This window comes from Ornithorhynchus anatinus, chromosome 3, assembly GCF_004115215.2.
Source record: "Ornithorhynchus anatinus isolate Pmale09 chromosome 3, mOrnAna1.pri.v4, whole genome shotgun sequence".
Lineage (NCBI taxonomy): Eukaryota > Metazoa > Chordata > Mammalia > Monotremata > Ornithorhynchidae > Ornithorhynchus > Ornithorhynchus anatinus.
This window is the reverse complement of record NC_041730.1, coordinates 80,311,931-80,319,528: the sequence shown is the minus strand read 5'-3', so window position 1 is coordinate 80,319,528 and position 7,598 is coordinate 80,311,931. Positions and strand designations below refer to the sequence as shown.

Here is a 7,598-nt window from a genome sequence, read left to right as displayed (position 1 = left end):
ACTGTCTCTATCTGTTGCTTATTTGTCCATTCCAAGCACTTGGTACAGTGCTCTGCACATAGTAAGCACTCAATAAACCCCCTCCATCCTTTAACTGTTGGAGTTCCTCAAGGGTCAGTTCTTGGCCCTCTTCTGTTCTCCATTTACACTCACTCCCTCGGTGAACTCATCCGCTCTCACGGCTTTGACTACCATCTCTACGCAGATGACACGCAGATCTACATCTCCGCCCCTGTCCTCTCCCCCTCCCTTCAGGCTCGCATCTCCTCCTGCCTCCGGGACGTCTCCACCTGGATGTCGGCCCGCCACCTAAAACTCAACATGAGCAAGACTGAGCTCCTCATCTTCCCTCCCAAGCCCGGTCCGCTCCCAGACTTCTCCATCACCGTGGATGGCACGACCATCCTTCCCGTCCCGCAGGCCCGCAATCTCGGTGTCATCCTTGACTCGTCCCTCTCGTTCACCCCACACATCCTATCCGTTACCAAGACCTGCCGGTTTCACCTCTACAATATCGCCAAGATCTGCCCTTTCCTCTCCACCCAAATGGCTACCTTACTGTTACGGGCTCTCGTTATATCCCGGCTAGACTACTGTGTCAGCCTTCTCTCTGACCTCCCTTCCTCCTCTCTCGCCCCGCTCCGGTCTATTCTTCACTCCGCTGCCCGGCTCATCTTCCTGCAGAAACGATCTGGGCATGTCACTCCCCTTCTTAAACAACTCCAGTGGTTGCCTATCGACCTCCGCTCCAAACAAAAACTCCTCACTCTAGGCTTCAAGGCTCTCCATCACCTTGCCCCTTCCTACCTCTCCTCCCTTCTCTCTTTCTACCGCCCACCCCGCACGCTCCGCTCCTCTGCCGCCCACCTCCTCGCCGTCCCTCGGTCTCGCCTATCCCGCCGTCGACCCCTGGGTCACGTCCTCCCGCGGTCCTGGAACGCCCTCCCTCCTCACCTCCGCCAAACTGATTCTCTTTCCCTCTTCAAAACCTTACTTAAAAATCACCTCCTCCAAGAGGCGTTCCCAGACTGAGCTCCTCTTCCCCCTCTACTCCCTCTGCCATCCCCCCTTTACCTCTCCGCAGCTAAAGCCTCATTTTCCCCTTTTCCCTCTGCTCCTCCACCTCTCCCTTCCCATCCCCACAGCACTGTACCCGTCCGCTCAACTGTATATATTTTCGTTACCCTATTTATTTTGTTAATGAATTGTACATCGCCTTGATTCTATTTAGTTGCCATTGTTTTTACGAGATGTTCTTCCCCTTGACGCTGTTTAGTGCCATTGTTCTCGTCTGTCCGTCTCCCCCGATTAGACTGTAAGCCCGTCAAACGGCAGGGACTGTCTCTATCTGTTGCCGACTTGTTCATTCCAAGCGCTTAGTACAGTGCTCTGCACATAGTAAGCGCTCAATAAATACTATTGAATGAATGAATGAATACTATTGAATGAATGAATGAATGAATGAATGAATGAATGAATGAATGAATGAATGATGGGCAATAAGCAGCGTGACACAGTGGAAAGAGCCCGGGCTTGGGAGTCAGAGGTCATGGGTTCGAATCCCCGCTCTGCCACTTGTCAGCTGTGTGACCTTGGGCGAGTCACTTCACTTCTCTGTGCCTCAGTTCCCTCATCTGGAAAATGGGGATGAAGACTGGGAGCCTCAGATGAGACAACCTGATGAGCCCGTATCTCCCCCAGCGCTTAGAACAGTGCTCTGCACATAGTAAGCGCTTAGCAAATCCCAACATTATTAAATAGGAATGAATGGATGAATGGATGGATGAATGAATGAAGGATGAATGATGAATGAATGGCACATATTCATCGTGCCTCCTCCAGCTCCCCGGGCCCCCCGGCCCGTACCCTTCGGCCCCTCCCCCTCGGCCCCGCCCCCTCGGCTCCGCCCCTCGCCGAGGCCCCTCCCCCTCGCTCGCGCATAGGCCCCGCCCCCTCCCGCGCTCAGGCTCGGTGCCCATTGGCTCCGCCCCCTCCCCGTTGGCTCCGCCCCTCGCCGATGCCCCGCCCCCTCCCGCGCTCAGGCTCGGTGCCCATTGGCTCCGCCCCCTCCCCGTTAGCTCCGCCCCTCGCCGATGCCCCGCCCCTCGCTCGCGCTCAGGCTCCGTGCCCATTGGCTCCGCCCCCTAGTCTAGGCCCCGCCCCCTCGCTCGCGCTCAGGCTCCGCCCCTCTCGCGCTCAGGCTCCGTGCCCATTGGCTCTTCCCCCCTCGCCTAGGCCCCGCCCCCGCCCCCTCTCGCGCTCAGGCTCCTTGCCCATTGGCCCCGCCCCTCGCCCAGGCCCCGCCCCCGATCGGCTCCGCCCCTCGCCCAGGCTCCGCCCCCATTGGCTCCCCCGTCGAGTCCCCGCCCCCTTCCCTAGGCCCCGCCCCCAACCCTGCTCTCGGGTCCGGCGTCGGGCCGCGGTGCAGTGCATTGCGGTGCGGTGCAGTGCATTGCGGTGCAGTGCATTGCGGTGCAGTGCATTGCGGTGCAGTGCATTGCGGTGCAGTGCAGGCGGCGTGCGGAGGTGAGTGCAGGCTGCAGCGCCCCGGGGCTTCTCCTCCTGCTTTCTTTTCCGTGTCCGGGAGCCCGGCGGCGGCTCCTCCTCCTCCTGCTCCTCCTGCTCCTCCTGCTCCTGCTCCTCCCAGTGCTCCGCGCACAGTGAGCGCTCTCAATACCTACGACCGAATGAATGCATGCATAATGAGGTGCAGCTATCTCTAATTCTATCGATCTGTTTGGATGGTATTGATGCCTGCCCACTTGTTTGCTTTTGTTGCCCCGCCCCCTTCTCCACCGGGATCCGTCGGTGGGCGGGGAATGTGTCAGTTTGTTTTTGCCCGGTCCTCTCCCGAGGGCTCAGCACAGTGCTCCGCACACAGTAAGCGCTCAATACGTGCGCTTACTGAATGAATGATGATGCAGCATCGAATGACTGAATGACTAATGATGCAGCGTGGCTCGGGGGAAGGAACCCGGGCTTGGGAGACGGGGGTCATGGGTTCGAATCCCGGCTCCGCCGCTTGCCAGCTGGGTGGCCTTGGGCGAGTCACTTCACCTCTCTGGGCCTCAGTGACCTCATCTGTCAAGTGGGGATGAAGACGGGGAGCCTCACGTGATGACCCTGTTTCAATAACGCTGGTATTTGTTAAGCGCTTACTAGGTGCCGAGCACTGTTCTAAGCGCTGGGGGAGACACGGGGGAACCAGGTTGGCCCACGTCAAGTAAACAAAACAGGCAGCAATAGCATCATTATAAATAGAAACGGAGATGCGTACACACCATGTACAGGCTGATCCGGTTGGACAAAGTCCGTGTCCGCAAGTGGGGTGGGCTTATATGCTTCATCTCCCATTTTATGGATGAGGAAACTGAGGCATGGAGAAATTAAGTGACCTGCCCCAGGTCATACAGAAGACAAGTGGTGGAGGCAGAATTAGAATCCTCACCCCACCCAGACTGTAAACTCGTGGTGGGCAGGAAATATATCTGTTTATTGTTGTATTGCACTGTCCCAGGCGCTTAGTACAGTGCTCTGCGCACAGTAAGCGCTCAGTAAATACAAATGAGTGAACGAATGAATGAATCCAGATCCTCTGACTCCCAGGTGTGCTACCTCTCAGTTCTGCAGAATTGACTCAGTTTATTTTACCCCGCAAATTCTGGAGACCTGAGCTTTGTTGACCCGTTGGATAATATGCAGCGAAGAAGACATATGAGGAGGTCAGTTTGGGATTGGGTCCCTCCCTTGGGCAGGCGGCCAGTCTATTTATTGAGTGCTTAATGTGTGCAGAGCGCTTGGGAGAGTACAGTGTAACCATATAACACAGACATCCCCTGCCCACGACCACCTTCCAGTCTAGAGGGGAAACAGATGCTAATAATAAAGAAATAAAATTTCAGATGTGTGCTTAAGTGCTGTGGGGCTGGGAGGAGGGATGAATAAGGGGAGCAAGTCAGGGCGATGCAGAAGGGAGTGGGAGAAGAGGACAGGTGGGGCTTAGTCTGGAAAGGCTTCTTGGAGGAGATCTGCCTTCAATAAGGCTTTGAAGTCGGGGGAGAGTAATTGTCTATCGGCTGGGAAGAGGGAAGATGTTCCAGGCCAGAGGCAGGACGTGGGCGAGATGGAGAAGATGGAGGTACGGTGAGAATGTTGGCATTAGAGAAGCAAACTGTGCCGGCTGGATTGTGGCAGGACAGTAGTGAGGTGAGGTAGGAGGGAGCGAGGTGACTGTATTGAAGCCAATGTCACTTTGGTATCACCTTGGATTTCTTTCTGTCTTTTATCTATCCCTTGCGGTCTTGCTAAATCCTGGGTGCTGGTATTTATATTTCCAGCTGGCCCAAAGGGCACTCTAAGCGATCGTGCTATATTGCACATGTGCAGGAGGGGCACAGTCTTCCCCCTCTCCTCGTGGTAGGCCTCGTCTTGCCAGGGAGCAAGCCGTCCCCCCCCGGGCCAAGTCCGGGCTTCGTTCCAGATCGATTCCAGTCCACGGATTCCAGTGGAGCTGAGGTCTATTCCATCTTGCCTGGAACTGGACCCGAATGCATTTGGAAACATTTTGAACCACCTAGGGGAGGGCCAGGACAATGTGCCAGGGGACCCTAAGATACCTCGTGTTTCCCTCCCATCCTTTTAATACTACTACTGTTCTATCTCTAACCACACCAACTCTGACTTACCACAACTGGAGCATAGGTTTACAACCTGCCGCTGTGCAACCCCCATCCCCACGTACTTTGGCAGGCTATTTTCACTTAATCAGTCTAGCAATGGTATTTATTAAGGGTTTACTGTGTGCATAGCACTCTACTAGGTGCTTGGGAGAGTACAAGAGTCGGAGCACCTGGGTTCTAATCCCCGCTCTGCCGCGTGTCTGCTGTGTGGCCTTGGGCAAACCACTCAACGTCTCTGTGCCTCAGTTCCCTCATCTGTAAAGTGGGGATTAAGACTGTGAGCCCCAAGTGGGACAGCCTTCCCCAGCATGTAGAACTATGTGCTTGGCACATAGTAAGCACTTAACAAATACCATAATTATTATCATTACAATATAGTCAGTAGACACAGTCGGTGCTCTCAAGAAGCTGATAGGCTAGTGGGGGGAGACAGACTTTAAATAAATTACAGATAGAGAAAAGGAATAGAATGTAAAGATGTATACATAAATATGAGGATGGGGTGAAGGAAAGAGTGATTACCCAAGTGCTTAGGTATGCAGATTGCTAAAGTCAGGCCAGGGGATATAGGAAGAAGAAGAAGAAGAAGAATTTTGGTATTTGATAAGTGCTTACTGCGTGCCAAGCACTGTGGTATGTATTGTGTGCTTACTATGTGCAGAGCCCTGTACTAGACGCTTGGGAGAGTACAGTACAAGAGAATTAGCAGAGACATTCCCTGCCCATGAGAACTTATAGTCTAGACAGGGAGATGGAAGATTAATTAGGGAAGATTTCCTGGAGGAGATGTGATTTCAGAAAGGTCTCAAAGGTAGGGAGAGCAGAGGTCTGCTGGATGCGAAGGGGGAGGGAGTTCCAGGAAGAAGTGGGGACGGGAGGAAGAGGTCAGTGATAGGAGAGATGAGAATGAAGCCCAGTGAGTTGGTTGGAAAGGACGGTAGCTAGGTTATAGTGGGAGAGGAGCAAGGATAAGCCGTGAGAGAACTGAGTGTCTTAAAGCCCAAAGTCGTGAGTTTCTCCTTGATAAATATTATTATTAATAAAAATAATAATAATGGTATTTGTTTTAACTACATGTCAAGGACTCTTCTAAGCTCTGGGGCAGATCAAGTTAATCAGGTCAGACACAGTCCTTTTCCCACATGGAGCTTACAGTCTAAGTAAGAGAGAGGACAAGTATTGAACCTCCCTTTTACACATGAGGAAAACGAGGCACAGAGAATAATAATGTTGGTATTTGTTAAGTACTTACTATGTGCAGAGCACTGTTCTAAGCGCTGGGGTAGGTACAGGGGAATCAGGTTGTCCCACGTGAGGCTCACAGTTAATCCCCATTTTACAGATGAGGTCACTGAGGCACAGAGAAGTGAAGTGACTTGCCCACAGTCACACAGCTGACAAGTGGCAGAGCCGGGAGTCGAACCCATGACCTCTGACTCCGAAGCCCGGGCTCTTTCCACTGAGCCACGCTGCTAGGTCCCACAGTAGACAGGTAGCAGAGCCAGAATTAGAATCCAAGTCCTCTGATTCCCAGGCTCTTTCCACTAGACCATGCTGTTCCCTGATGTAAAGAAGAATGGGAAATCCTCGGGGGTGATTTGAGGAATGGGGAGATCCTCTCGACTCTAAGCTCATCCTCTAAACTGTAAGCTCATTGAGGGCATTCATTCATTCGTACTGTGTGCAGAGCACTGTCCTAAGCTCTTGGGAGAGTGCAATACAACGAGATACCAGACCACATTCCCTGCCCATAATGAACTTACAGGCTAGAGGTGGGAAGACAGACATTAATATAGTAAGTAAATTACAGATATGTACATAAGTGCTGCGGGGCGGGGAGGGGAGAAGAACCAAGGGAGTAAATCAGGGTGACGCAGAAGGGAGTAGAAGAGGAAAGGGGGGACTTAGGGAAGGCCTCTCGGAGGAGATGTGCCTTCAATAAGGATTCGAAGGGGAGGAGAGTAATAGAATAATAATAATAATAATAATGTTGGTATTTGTTAAGCGCTTACTATGTGCAGAGCACTGTTCTAAGCACTGGGGTAGACACAGGGGAATCAGGTTGTCCCACGTGGGGCTCACAGTCTTAATCCCCATTTTACAGATGAGGTATCTGAGGCATAGAGAAGCGAAGTGACTTGCCCACAGTCACACAGCTGACAAGTGGCAGAGCCGGGAGTCGAACCCATGATCTCTGACTCCAAAGCCCGGGCTCTTTCCACTGAGCCATGCTGCTTCTCAGCAATAGAAGAGAGAAGGCGTTTCAGGCCAGAGGCAGGATGTGGGTGAGCGCACGAGGCGCGGTGAAAGGGTGGACTTTAGGGATGTCTACCGACTCGGTTATTATTGTTATATTGTACTCAAGCACTTAGTGCAGTGCTCTGCATACAGTAAGCGCTCAGTAAATACCATTGATTGATTGATGTGCAGAAAATGATGTTTTAGGAAAACAACCTTGGCAGCAGAGTCAGGGAGGCTGATGCAGTAGTTGAGTCAGTTTATGACAAGTGCTTGGACCAACACGGCAGCAGTTCGGAGGGAGCGGAAGAGGCAGATTCTGGAGACGTTGTGAAGGAAGAACCGACAGGATTTGGTGACAGGCCGACTTGGGGAGTTGGAAGAGAGGGAGGAGTCAAGGATCGGGCAAAGGTTAGTGCTGATCCTAGCTCTGCCGCTTGTCTGCTGTGTGAACTTAGGAAAGCCTTAGAATAGTAATTATTATTATGGTCTTTGTTAAGTGATTACTACGTGCCAGGCACGGTACTAAGTGCTGGAGTTAATATAAGCAAATCAGGTTGGACACAGTCCCTGTCCCATGTCGGGCTCAAATCTCAATCCCCATTTTACAGATGAAGAGAAATGAAGTTACTTGCCCAAGGTCACGCAGCGGAAAAGTGGCAGAGCGGGGATTAGAACCCA

The 7,598-nt window shown here is 52.5% G+C and overlaps 1 protein-coding gene across 1 annotated transcript in view; it reads left to right on the top strand.

The window, feature by feature from the left end:
• Window positions 1–2,400: 2,400 nt before the first annotated feature.
• The window catches only part of PRXL2A (peroxiredoxin like 2A), a 29,520-nt gene continuing 24,322 nt past the window's right edge, over window positions 2,401–7,598 (top strand). The window contains exon 1 of the mRNA XM_029059730.2: window positions 2,401–2,526. The gene's annotated coding sequence lies outside the window, so the exon portion shown is untranslated. The remainder of the gene's footprint in view (window positions 2,527–7,598) is intronic.